Source organism: Bemisia tabaci, chromosome 8 (assembly GCF_918797505.1).
Source record: "Bemisia tabaci chromosome 8, PGI_BMITA_v3".
In the NCBI taxonomy this organism is placed as follows: Eukaryota; Metazoa; Arthropoda; class Insecta; order Hemiptera; family Aleyrodidae; genus Bemisia; species Bemisia tabaci.
Window position 1 is genome coordinate 28,608,976 of NC_092800.1, and position 14,827 is coordinate 28,623,802.

Consider the following 14,827-nt stretch of genomic DNA (forward strand, 5'->3'; position numbering starts at 1 on the left):
AAGCGCCCGTACGCTGGTATATAACTGCGTGCTTTCGGTTTTCTTTCGCTACACCGGCCGGTTTTTGTCGAAGTGTGAATCGCGCACCTTGGCCGTTGGAAAATAAATTCCGTTGCATTTCCTTTGTCGCAGGCAGCGTTCAAGCCGTTGCGTTGTTTCTCTGATAAAGAAACGGAACTACACTCCATGTTGCTAAATTTCTAGTTGTAAATTGCATTTTAAGGCAGCAGGGTAACTGTGAGCATTTTTAACTAAAAATCTCACTGATTTTTTTTTTTTGACCTGAAGGAAAAGTCAGAAAAATTTTGGATAAAAATTGCACAAGTAAAAACTGGTCGAGTCAATTTGGCAACCTTGGATTGGAGTTACGTTTCTTCGTCCGGAATATGACGAATTATACTGTTGGAAATATTGCAGCGAACTTCAGAGTGTTTTTCATTTCCGAGCCTGCTTGTCGCAGGCAGTAATTAGCAATCGCTGGTAATTTTCCAGCGTCCTACGTTTTTTCTCAACAAATTGCAAATACTCGCATCGGCAAAGGAAATGTTTTCGATGGAGAGGCCTTCAAAGAGCATCAATCCGCTTCAGAGCGCCTTCATTTTCTCATGATACTCTACGTTTCGTCACCTAGTTATTTCATGTCCTTTGACTAAGGTCACTAATAATATCGCGCAAGTGAGTGATGCAAGTAACAAATGGACATCGCATCTTCTTCAATTTCAAGAGATTTCATGCTGAAAATTTCTCGTGAAAAAATTGTATATCGATAGTCAAAGTGCGAAACCACTCATAACTGTTTACGATTTTGCAGACTCTCTGTCATTCTTCATTTTTCTTCGGAAAAGTAGCCATCGTTATTTCCTGAAAATTTCACTGATTTTTTTCTGGGTTTGCAGAATATTCCGTAAAAATGTCAAGCTGTAAAGTTGGTTTGTTGCTCTTCGAAAAATAGAATAGGAGCTAAAATTCTTAAACACCACAATGAAAATACGTGGTTTCCTACTTTTTGGCCATCAATATGCAGACGAAGAACGCTGAAAATCAAGGGAATTTTTAAACCCGACAGGACCTGTTATCTTTCACCTGTTTTTTATTTAGCACCTCGTGCTCGGGTATTTCCCGACACGCGCGGACAACCCGATCGGTTCCCGGGTGCAGTCGATAATGATAAATCCCTCGACGAAAAGACATTTTTCCGCGAGGTGCGACAGGTTTATTCGCTCGCGCGGAATTCGCTCCCGCTCGAAAAAGCGGCAATCGCCGGCTCCCCGGACCGTAAATAAGTGTGCAGTCATAGATAAAATAAAATTAGCGACCTTCGGAGCATATTTTCCGCTGCTCCGTTTCGGCTCTGATTCGCCGGGCTAACTTTCGCGCGAGTGACGTGGCAGACTTGTTCCCGAGCATAAATTTAAATTACTGTCACCGTATCTTTCACTCATAGCCCGGAGCAAACACGGCGGTCTCACGGCTTCCACCATTCATCAATCTTGAAGACAGCTCGCGCGATTGGGACCGGGCCGAAACCGCGTATGTCACCGCCGGGCTGTGCGGGAGTTGCGCGGTTTTCGATTAGGAGGGCGGCTTCCGGCTCCTCGTCGACGAAACAACAACCGAGCTGTACGCAAAAATCCGGCGAATCTAAGATGATTGCGCATTAAAATGCAATTAAACTGTCTTGTTTGTCCGCTCCTCGAGTTCACGGTTCAGCTGTATGTAAGATGAACCTACTAACCCATTTTCTCGGCTCCTTCTCCCCGCTTTTATTCCTGTGGCCTTTCCTCCTACCGATTTTTCCATGAAATATTCATTCTTCTCGGAATCTTACCGCAAATGGACATCGTTCAGGAGGAAGAGGCTACTTACCGACAATTTGAAGGACTCAAGGAAGGCTTTAAGCACTGGAAAAAAAAACACATGGGATCTAGAGTCCAGACTCTTAAAAACATCTACAAGAAAAAATACTCTTGATTCAGTCAGATTTAAGCTTAAATCAAGAACCAAGCCTCTTATTTTCAGCGGATTTCCTTTTGATTTAAGCAAAAATCTGATTCAACCAAGAGTCCTTTTTCTTGTCAATGTTTTCAAGAGTCTGGACTTTAGATCCAATGTGTTTTTTTTTTCCAGTGTAATGCTTGATGTTTTGTCGAAGCCGTTGGCATTTTTTTAGTTCAGAAACTTAGTTGGGTTAGTTTTTTTTTTTTTTTTTTTTTTTTTTTTTTTTTTTTTTTTTTTTTAATTATAGACCTTGAAATTCACCACCAGAAAAACTTTTGTATATACATCGGATACCCTCTGGAAAATTTCCGGTCCAAGGACTTTTTGACAGACACTTCTAAGAATGTATATACGTAGAGGAATGTTTCTTTTGAAGTTAGAAAGCCAAGATGGAATTTGAAATTTATCCACGCAAATTTCTACTTTCTTCTGCAATTTATCTGATTCGAGTCTGCATAATTCAATAAATCAAAATTGAAAAAAATTTGAACCTGCAAATTTAAACCGTTTTTTGGTGCGCTTTGTGCGGTGGTTCCTCCGTTGATTCCAATGATGAACTCACGAAATCTTCTATTAAAAAAAAAATTTCTATCACAAACTGAGGAGTATATTTCAGTCTATGGATTCATCTCTTACTTCCATAACAAAAGATCGTGCGAATGAACCTTTGACGCGACCAACTTGCCCCCTCCGAGGCATATCGCACGGCAGGTCTGCTCCCATTAAAGTTGGAATAACTCTGCGGGCAAGGGTGGCAAGGGTCGCTCGAACCTAGGAGATTAAAAGTTGAGCAGCGGGCGCCAAGTTTGGGAAACGAAATGTTACCAGAGCGGGCACCGTTGGGCACCAAACCTGGGCGGAAATCATATTGTTCACCCTGGTGAGAGGAACCGGCAACGTTGGTGTGGAAACTGACTCTCACAGGTTAATTATTCCGCGCGAAGATCATCTGTTGGCAGTTCCGTGTGGGATTGCGCGCGGTGGCCACCCGAAAGTTTCATACATCTCGCCCGAAGTTGCCCGCCCGCGCGAAGAGGCGACTCGCGGAGTCAGCGGCGGCCAATTGGACCGCGGTTGTGAAATTTCATCCCGAAAAATGCCCGTCGGGAAGCATACACTGAAAAAAAAAGAATGTGGTCATTTAAACCTTTTTAACCAAACATTTTAAACCTAATTTTAGCGACACCTAATGAGATGCGAATGGGCAGTATAGCGCCGATTACTATGAGTTCGTGCCTCGCACCAGCGCGCCTTCAATTTTGTGGATGCAATACGGACATCCATCAAGGTCGAATAGTTGTATCTCTGCGCCGTCATCAACGCACGTGTTTTTCCCTGCTCTATGCCATGTTGTGTTGGTTTCGTTTGTCCAACTCGTAGTAGTGCTTCAAGGGCTACGTGAGCGACATAGCCGTAGATAAGAAAGACTTAATACCTTCTCTTTTTTTTAAAGTTTTGCGCGTTGAGGAGTCTGTTATTTCTTGAAATTTGAGAAAATTTATAAGGTTAAGTCCGCTGAAAATATGCTATCTTCTCAATGCTGCACACTGGATAAAAGAATCTTAAATTTGCCGCCAAGAAGTATTTCTTCGTAAATCAAGATTTTTTCTGGTTAATATAAGCTACTTTTTTGCTTAATCCGAACATTACTTTTCTTGTATCGAGAAAAAGTCAGCTTAAAGGAAGATAAAAAAAATTCTTGGCGACAAATTCAAGAATCATTATGATTGATCCAAGTTACTTTTTTTTCAGTGTATGACAAACAAGGACTAAGATTTTCTAGATAATTGTCCATTGCAACCACCCTAATCCTCCAATAAGATCGCCCCATTTTCTCTTTGTATTCATTCTCTACCGTTTTGCCCATTTAATTCCAATAATCAGCTTGCAAACTCATTTGAAGATTTTTATCTAAAACATCCTACCGTCATATCAGGTTGAAGCACGCTAGATATTCGCACGATAAGTTCAACCCAGAAATTTAAGGCATGAAACTACACGGAGTAAAAAAACTTCGTGCATGGGACCCGAAGTTGAGGTCCTATGGATCTCTGAAGTTTTCTGATCACGCATCCGAAAACTTGAGGTGGAGCTGCCGAAGTTCGAGTCAGACATCGAGGCGCTTCGGTATGTACCAGAGTACTTCAGATGTGTGACCCGAACCCTTCGGTATATATCGCAGTACTTCAGATGTCTGACCCGAACTTCGGCAGCTGGACCTCAATTTTTTAGATACGTGACCCGAAAACTTCAGGTATCCTTATGACCTCAACTTCGGGTCCCAAGCACGAAGTGTTTTTCTCCGTGTAAAGTTTAAAAGGATAGTTCCTCGAGAAACGTGTCTCGGAAAGACGTGAGATTTTACACCTCGACTCAAAATGTTAACTTTCCTGCAAGTAAAAACACATTTCGCGCTATGCCATTTTCACCCAAAGGCGTTCAACGTAAGCAGTCTCAAATTCCTCATTCATTTTTAATCCGCCGGAAAATGTTGGAAAGTATTTAGAACCTAAGGCTAAAATAAAATCAGGCAAACCACTCAAGGCAGAAACAAAGTAAGGCTCGCGGATAGACGACCGCCACTAACGACGAAAATGTATTATTCAAAATAACCTCGCGGCGCCATTCATCACGGAGTTTCCATGTTTTTTTACTTTGCCACAACAAACCGGCAGCCTTAACTTGAGGCGCGTAATTGAAAATAAGGTGTCGTCGGCGAGAAGTTTACAGTAACTCCGCGGAATAGAGTGGGAAATTTCGCCCCGGCGCACAGCGGATCAAGCCAATTAGGGAGGTCGGACAAAATTTCGAAACTTTAAACGCCTGTAACTCTGCTTATACAAAACTTTGAGGTTCTAAAAATGGTTCCATCGGGTTCCTCGTGAAATTTTCTGCAGTAAGGACCCCTTACAGGGTGTCTACAAGTCCGAGAATAGGACTGATTTTTTAAAGGCGGTCCGGAAGTATTGAAAAAGTGTGGAAATTCCGCAAAAAGGTGCGGATTTTTTTTTTTTAATTCTTTCATTTTCGTCGCAATTTCAAATTTTTGGAATTTTTCTAATTTCGTCAAATAAAGGTACTGAAAAAGTACGGAATTTCTCTGTTGGAGGAGGCACTGAATTTCTTGCGAACGTACCGAAAAAGTACTTATTTTTGACCAACCTGTTCTAATAGACACTCTGCCCTTAAATTTTAAAATGTGACGGAATACACATCAAAATTTCGCAGTTTTAGTCAAAAATTTCATGTCCGACCTCTCAGATTGACTCGATCCACCGTGCGGCGGTAAGAGAGTTGGCGGTGGAGAAAAAAAATACGCAAACTCTAATACCAGACACCAAACTACTCTCAGCGTGGAGGGGTTGCGGCGGTGGCCGTTTCCCCGATAAAATCCGCCTACTCTACGTTGGATCCCGCGGTTTCAGCGGAGATTTTCGAGCCGGAATGGCAGCGCCGCGCCGGAGTCTCACTTTTTTCCCGGGCGTTTTTCGTACGAGCGTTTATCCTCCTTATGAAAGCTCGCAATTAATCTTCTTCAACTTGTAGTCAGTGATGCATTAATTTTTCGAGGAAAAGCTCCCGGGGAAAGAATCCGCTCCACGTAGAATTCATCGATATTCAGTCATTATCTACGTTTCAATTTGAAACGATTTTTAAGCTGCACCGAGTGCAGCCCGTCCATTATCCGGTTCCGTCTTCTCTCGTTGCCCCGGGCTAAAATTAACGCGTCACCAGTGCTTTGCGATGAATCGATTGATCTGCCATTTAAATCTATAAAAAAGATCGATGAGCAGGGTGTTCGCAACCAGTGGCGTGGCATGACTTTCGATATATCGATTGTCATGCTATTTAACCCTATGGTAAAGAATCGAGTATTAAGGTGTTCGCTGCAAACACCCTGTTTATCGATCCTTTTCCATGGGTTTAAATGGCATAACAATCGATACATCGCAAAGCACGCCACGCCACTGTTCGCAACGAACATCTTAATGATCGATTCTTCGCCGTGGCTTCAAATGGGGAAACATCGATGATCGATCTCACGCCTCGCCACTGCGCGTCACCCGAGAAATCAATCGAATGGAAAGCACCGGGCAAAGTTCGTGAGGCCTTAGAAAGTCATTTGATTCGCTAGACTTTGTTTTGGATGGAGTCCCTTTTTACCCAGAGTTAAGACATCTCGATTATCAGCTGGCCTGGGCTGGCCATTTTGTCACAAAAGTCTGCACCCAAACGAACGATATTGAGGGATTATCCTGCGATGCCTGTCATCCAAAAAGAACAACACCAACAAAATTGATCAAATAAAAACAATAAAATGAGATTAGTCTGTGAATAATTGTTTAATCTATTTTCATTTAGGACCGATGGAAATAACAATTTACTCTTGATAAACCACAATTAGGTAATATTTTCAGTATTTTTGTTTACATTCGAGCCCAAAAAAACCCTACGTGTGCACCCAAACGAACGATATTAAGGGATTAGGATAAGGCATCCTGCGATGTTTGTCGTCCAAAAACAATAACATCAACAAAACTGGTCAAATAAAAATAAAATGAGATAGGTTTGTGAATAATTTTTCAATCTATTTTCATTTTGGACCGATGGAAATAACAATTTACTATTGCTAAACCACAATTAGGTAATATTTTCATTATTTTGTTCACATTCGAGCCACCGCCATCTTGGTTCACTCTTTTGTGACTCCATGAGCGAGAGCCAATCAGAATTGGATTTTTTTTAGGCCACTTTCAGCCCGACCAAAATTGATATTTCGTAGCTCTGGTTATACAGGGACTCTAGTTTTGGATGAAGAAGTCCCTTCATGTAACTGTATAATAGAAAAGTAGATCCTTATCCACGAAAATTCGAAATTGAGAAACGGTGCCATGGCACAGATAGGTTATCTAGTATAATTTTGGGACAAAAGAATACTTGAAATGGTATAAAAAATGGAAGTTATACTACCGTGCTAAGGGAACTCGCCGTATGAATATTAGAGAGTTGCCAAATTTACTCTGGTAAAATGTTCATTTTGGAGGAAGGTTATGCATATTGTTCCTCGATATTGTCAGATAATTTCGATCAAAGTGCGAATAATACTTTCTGGAAAGTGGGAAGAAAAATATTCACAACTTTCCCACTAAATTAGTATTTTATCAGAGGAAATTTGGCAACATCAGAAGGTTCATACGACGTTTTTCCGCCAAATTTGCATCCCATGAAAAAAAATATCGACGCCGTCGGACGTTTTGAATTCCACTAGTGTAGTCATTAGGAACCTCTCTTCAAGCCTCGGCAGAACTCAGGTTTTCTTAAATGGAATTCTGACGAGGGAGCAAGGGATATAATGTAGGAGATAGGTCCGCAACTCAGACGCTGTCTACCTGGCCCTTCGGAGCCCTGAAGATGTCGTCATTTGATAAACAAATACCGGAGAGTGCACGAAGTTGTCTCTCACTTCTGCTGTGATATTGAAAAGAGCAGTTAGTGCATGCTGGGATGAGCCTCGAGACACGTAAAAGCGTGTGCGAATCATGTCTCATACGGGAATGTACTTACTGCTCTCCTCGCTATCGCGGCAGACTTAGTTCTAACTTCGAGAGGGCTCGGCGACTTTGTGTAGGGAAAATTAAAAGGTAAACAGATGGCCCTGTCTTGGAGTCGAGGAGCTTTTGCAAATAAGAGTCAACTTGTGCGTAATTTGATTCGGACGACCTTTGCGCTTCCATATGAATATTATAGTTTTATCATTTCAGCCTCTCCCAGGAAAAATGTTAAAGGGCTGTAGTCAAAGTCGTTTCTTATACAGCTGCTTAAGAGGCCTTTACATCGTGATTAAGGGAGGTTTGATGTGATCCTTAGCGTTGTATCATGGAAAAAAATTCCAGCACTGGAAAAAAAAAACACATTGGATCTAGAGTCCAGACTCTTGAAAACATTGACAAGAAAAAATACTCTTGATTTAATCAGATTTAAGCTTAAATCAAAAGGAAATCCGCTCAAATTAAGAGACTTGGTTCTTGATTTAAGCTTAAATCTGATTGAATCAAAAGTATTTTTTCTCGTCGGTGTTTTTAAGAGTCTGGACTCTAGATCCAATGTGTTTTTTTCCCAGTGTTAGCACGGCAGGATTGCAAAGCAACGTAACAAAAACACGATCAAAAGAGAGCATGTTGTTTAACACAGCCGAACGAGTATTGCACCAGCGTCCGCTGAAAGTCATTTCTAAACAACTGTGGCATGTATGAACGACGGTGGGTGGTAACCAAACACAGTCGCTAACCACCCGGTCTGTAATGACCAGGTCCCAAGCGAACATGCAATTATGAAGGAGCTGTTCGTTGTGTTAACTCTGTTATAGCGACGAAACGCAGCATATTGGGCGAGCTCTATTTGCTCAACGACGAGTTAGATGTCACGCGCCAGATCCGCGGGTCAACTTGACTCGGGTGCAAGTCAATTCGACGTATTTCTACCAAACGGAACCATGTGCATTCAAACATGAGCCCCGAGACCCATAAGAATATGTGCATATCAGGGCTCATACCGTAATGTACATAGTTCCATTTGGCAGAAATACGTCCAATTCTAACTCATGTAATTTCTTCAACAAGAGAGTAAGAATCACCCTCAAGTTAATGAAAAAACTCGAAACTACTACTCGCGCTCGTACTTTAAGCAAAGCGGACTTACGTTTTAATTTATTAGAACGCTAAAAGTTCAGATTTTACAGTAAAAGTAACTATGTTTCATCAAATAACATAGTTTTTTCGAAAAAATTTCGATTGAATGATCCCTCTCCCTCTTTAAAGAAAATTTCAGTTTTTAACTGAATGATAACGCTCATCGGGAAAATCACCGCTTTTCTACCTAAACAAATGGAGATGTTGCATGTGTGAGGGATTTACGGTTAGACTATTGAATCTTATGTAAAAGTTCGTGAAAAACACGATGTTGCCACTGGTTTTCTCTGAAAACTACTCCCAAGCTCAAAAAAGCTCTCAAGTTGAGGCCAAAATGGAGGGGATATCCCACGCTATCCTGAGAGTCCACAGCTCTTCATCAAGACAAACTCTTCATGCAAAGATAGGGAGCAAATACGATGCCGTGCTTTCCGTTTTAGAGTCCCCAAATAAAGTGGCAGCCCTGTCAATGTATTTGCTCCCTATCTTTGCATGGAGAGTTTGTCTTGATGCAGAGGTGGACTCTCAGGATAGCGTGGGATATCTCCTCCATTTTGGCCTCAACTTAAGAGCTTTTTTTGAGCTTGGTAGTTGATTTCAGAGAAAACCAGTGGCACCGTCGTGTTTTTCGCGAACTATTACATAAGAATCAATGGTCAAATCGCAAATTCCTCACGCATGCAATATCTCCATTGTCCTTTCAGGCCCACCAGAGTCTTCAACATATTTTGTTCCTGCCGGCAACGCTGTAAGGATGGAAGGGATGGCGATGGCTCAAAACGCCTATCGCCACGGCGGTTTTTCCACTTAAACACTACTGACATCAGAGGAGTCTTCTACGCGGCTAATACATGGCGTGTAGCCGAGGAAAGTTTACCTCTTATGCGCTTAGTTATTGTATGTACTCTCGCCTCTTAACGTGCCGAGTAAGTATCGAAATAAGCTCTTTACAGCGATTTTCCTCCCTCGCCCAATCATCCGCACGGGTTCTCTCTCATACCTCACCTTAACGTACCTTTCCCGTCTGTTTTTTTTTTCTCCCTCCTCCAGTTTTAAAATCGCCTTAGCGCTGCCGCCACTGTGCACACTCCGGAGAAAACACTAGTGAAATCTTTGAAGTACGGGTTTTAAAACAGAACTACGTGTAAGCTTCCTCTCGTAGCTCAATCTGAAAAGATTACGAGTGAATCAAAGTGTGTATACGTTTCTTTTTAATAATGTTGGATTCTTGTTCTCGCGTTTGAGATGGTCTCGGAAACTTGTGATTCGTTTATCGCGGGCAAACCAAAATGAAAAAGTGTGCATCGTGGAGATCAAATGGGAATTTCACCCAGTGTTCGTGTTTTTTGCTGATTTAAGCTCATTTTTTAGTTAGTTTAGCAGATGTTAGTCAAGATGAATCTTTTTTAGTAGGGCACTTGTTAATTGTTTAAAGCATGTTTTAGGAAACTTTTTTGAACTTTTTTGCGTAAAATACATATACGTGTTATTTTGCGTAGCTAATTCTTCAAAGAAATGATCCCACTTATTTGTCGATTTATTCTTCAAACACTTTTCCATAAATAAATTTTACCTCTTTCATAAGTTGAATTTTGTCCCTTGTGTGACAAGAGCCGTCAGAAATTCATAACCACACTGTTACAAGAATTATTTAGGAAACCTTTTTTGGACATTTTTTGCGTCAAATTTACTTGTGGTTTAAGGTGATTCGACGGACGCCATATTTTGTGTCAGAACGGCATGCGATATATCGCATCAGTTGGTTCCATTTTTTCAGCTACTCGTCATTTTTCTCCAATTTTGAGATCGCAATTCTGTTGTCCGGAGACTAAAGCACTCACTTACGAATTTTAACAAAGAAATTCAACGTAGTAAAGGCTAGGTTTCTTTAGAGAGAAAATATCGCATTCGAGTGCAGTTTCGATATCAGTATAGAATGCGATATTTTCTCTCTAAAAAAACCACGCCTTTATTACGTTGAATTTCTTTGTTAAAATTGGTAAGTAAATGCTTTAGCCTCCTGACAACAGAATTGCGATCTCAAAATTGGAGAAAAATGACGAGTAGCTAAAAAAATGGAACCTATTGATGCAATATATCGCATGCCGTCCTGACACAAAATATGGCGTCCATCGAATCACCTTAACAGCCTACGTCGGTATGGAAACAAATGATCAAATTCTGTCCCGCACAGACACACTTTAGGTGGAGATTAGACTTTTCTCTTTTGGAAGGAAAGGCGGCTTTTTAACTCCGGCAGATACGGAAAAGCTTCCTCCGAAGAATATGGCAACTTGAACGCTCTTAGTTTCAAAACGATTTTCACGTAAGCTCCTACGGCAATACGGAGCGATTGCCTGGAGAGATCCGTCATTGTTCGCCCAATCAAAGATGCCTCGCCCAGACCTCTCCCTGACCCCGGGAGCCGAGAAAAGTGCAAAACTTAGTACCTCTCTCGGAAAGAAGTGTTTGTGATGTTTCAACAACTCTATAACTTCTGAAGAGCTGTTTTTTAAGCGGATTCAGAGGTGTGAAAAAATCTCGGTGGATGAAAACTTTCTAGCCTCACGATTGATCTGATTTACGAGGGGTTTAGCGGCGTTGCCAATTCGATGAATTTGTTTTTATCATTCAATAGAATGTTGGACGTTTGTATGGGGGTATTTGGCCTTAGAAAGGCTTTTTAGGGCAACTTTACTTTCGCATTTACAGATGAAAGATGTCAATATAGAACTGCAATTTCTGGCTCATACGTGAAAATCTTGACCGGGAGGGAGGGAGGGGGATGAATAGTGGATACTGCATGGGATGGTCTAAAGAAACGTTCAATACAACATTCGAAGATGTGTTGCCAAATTTCCATTTCTAAAACACGAATTTCCCGGTAAACATATCAATATTTTTCTTCCATTTTTTCAGATGCTATTGTTTACAATTTCATCAAAAGTTCCTGAAAATTTCAAGGAAAAATATTCATAGCTGTCCTCTAAAATAAACACTTTATTGAAGGAAATTTGGCAACCCTCGAATGTACGTACGGCGTTCTTCCTCAGCACGACAGAAAAGTGTTTTTTGACTCAAAATAACTAAATACTGGAAAAATGGACATTAGCGGTTTTCGCACGTCCCGATTCAATGGCAAAATATACTCCAAATGTAAGTTACTTTTCCGTACTGTGCAATGGAGATGTTACATGTGTGAGGGATTTGCGATTTGACTATTGATTCTTCTGTAAAAGTTCGCGAGAAGCACGACGGTGTCACTGGTTTGCTCTGAAACCAACTCCCAAGCTCAAGGAAAGCTCTCAAGTTGAGGCCAAAATGGAGGGGATATCCCACGCTGTCCTGAGAGTCCATCTCTACATCAAGACAAACTCTCCATGCAAAGATAGGGAGCAAATACATAAGTAGCGATGCCGTATTCTCGATTTTAGAGTCTCCAAATAAAGTGGCAGACCTGTCAATGTATTTTCTCTCTATCTTTGCATGGAAAGTTGGTCTTGATGTAGAGGTGGACTCTCAGGATAGCGTGGGATATCCTCTCCATTATGGCCTCGACTTGAGAGCTTTCTTTGAGCTTGGGAGTTGATTTCAGAAAAAATCAGTAGCACCATCGTGTTTCTCGCGAACTTTTACGTTAGAATCAACAGTCCAATCGCTGATTCCTTACACATGCAACATCTCCATTGCAAAATATCGTCCATCCTTTTTCTCTGCGAGAACCTGGCAGCGGCGAACTGCAGAGAGCATCGTGAACGGCGGCCGGTATCTGATCGATTCCCGAGTAACCGCGAGAGATGATTGGCCTGATTCCCGGGCAGGGCAAAAATAAAAAAAAAGAGCGAAAAGCCCGGAAGCGGCCGGGGAGGCTGGAAAGTCGGCGTCAGCGCCGCGGCGCGGGGCGGGGGCGCCGCCGAATTCATTAAGCCATAAACATAAATATTAGATTTCATTCGGAACTTTTTGAGCGGAATTTAAGAGTGGCGCTGCTCCCGGAGCACCCCCCCCCCGCGCCCCCGCCTGCGTTCGGGGGAGAAAAATGTTGTTTAATTTAATAAAGCGCCAGCGCCTCGCCTCCCGGAAGCGGGTCCCGGGGCAATCGTCTTCCTCCTGCGAGGTCTGAAAGTGTGAAAATAACATTAAGTGCACCTTGCATCTGGAGACGAACGGGTCCGACGCTCGAAACAATTAACTTTCTGAATTAAGCTCCCCCCACCCCGCGCGCGCCCGAGCTTTTCCCAGTGGCCGAAGCCCGCGAGGGGCCGCTGGAGTGTTAATGCTACCTCCAGATGCTCGATTCCTGGTGAATGTCTCGCTGAATAGCTGGCAACTGCCGTCACCTACCCGCAGCTGCCGAATCACCCGCCACTCATACATTTTTATTTTTCAGAAACGATTTTCATTCGCACTAAGAGGAACTAGAGTCCCTTTAGGCCTTGTCTCCACGAGCCGTTTCACGAGATTTGTCCCAGGGAAAAATCCCACTTACGAAGTTGGGAAAAAAATATTGAGTTAATCAATATTTTTCCCAGTACCAAGTATGGTACTAGGACCCACTGAGAGAAGAAGAAGAAGTGAAAACGAATTGTGCGATATTTTATTCATTACTACATTGTTCATGTTTGTTTAGTTAAAATAATGTGTCTAATTGTCAATTGAGTGCAATTATTATTTTAATCCAGGTTAAATACTCGACTTTAAGTAATTTATCTTCCCGCGCAAACTAGTCGCAAGACTGTATGAGCCCCGTCCCGTGGAGACGGTAACTGGGAAAAATCCCAGAAGTTTCATTCCTGCGATTCGAACTTGGGACAAATCCCATGAAAACGTCCCGTGGAGACAAGGTCTTTTACTGAGAGTCAAGACAATGTGAATCCATTTCTGATTGGTTCTCGTATTTTAGACCTTCACAGTGTCACAAACGGGAATAAAGATTACATTTTGCCAATTGCTAAGATTATAATGTGGAATCTGGAATGGACCAGGGAATTATGGGTTCGGCAAAGAACAATAGGAATGAGAGAAGGAACGGAGAGAGGAATTTAAGAATAGGCCGATCAAAGATTACGAAAAACGTTCAATTTCTGTGATCTTCATTCCCGTTTGTGACTCCATGAGGGGTGTTGTCTTGACTCTCAGTATAAAGGGACTCTGAGAGGAACAAGTAAGGTCTTTCTACTCGACACAGTTAGGAATGTCCGTGTTTGATGTCGTTCTGTGTTACTTTTTGTAGACGCATTAGTGGTAACGTCACGGAGCGATATTGTTGGGTCGATATCTCGAAAGTCGAAATGTGCCCCAACAAACAATAATAATCTCCGAAACGAACAATTGATGAAATAATGCTAAAACTATCCTAAAACTAAAACATTAATCAGTGGGACCATGAAATTATGAAAGCTAGTCAGTTTCCAAAACGTTCACAAGAAATGATAATACATATAATAAGCTCGTAACTCAATACTTAGTCTTCGGACGAACGTTGTGTTCGTTTGTTGGGGCACATTTCGACTTTCGAGTTATTGACATTCAATCAAGATGTGTGACGTCTCACTAAATGCGTCGATTGTGTCTGGTCAACCTAAAGGAATTGATTGCTCAACACGAAAGGTCAGTTGCGCTGGTCATAAAATCGTCTTTTGGTGCTTTATTTTTCAAGATAAGCTAAAAATAATATGATCCATCTCAACAGCAACTTTCTTTGTTGAATATTAACCGAGATATCGCGCCTTGAAAACTCGATTTATGACGTCATCAACCGGGGTCGTGCATAACCCGGTACCACCACGGTGAATGAAGTCATAAATCGAGATTTCAAGGCGCGATATCTCGGTTAATGTTCAACGTAGAAACTTGCTGTTTGCACAGATCTTATTATTTTTAGCTGATCTCCCAGAGTATGAAGCATCAAAGCACGATTTAGTGACCAGCGCAACTGGCTCATTTTGTGCTACATCGACCCATCGACCCGGTAGGCTACTCTAGTCGGCCTCCTATGGTTTAGCGGTTGTAGCGCTAGCTCTATGATAGGGAGGTCCCGGGTTCGATTCCCGGCCAAGCGACCTGAGTTTGATGGTCTCAAACAGTGGTTGCCTGGGACTGGTTGTAAGGACGGGACTAAAAGCGCAAGTAGTAGCCCT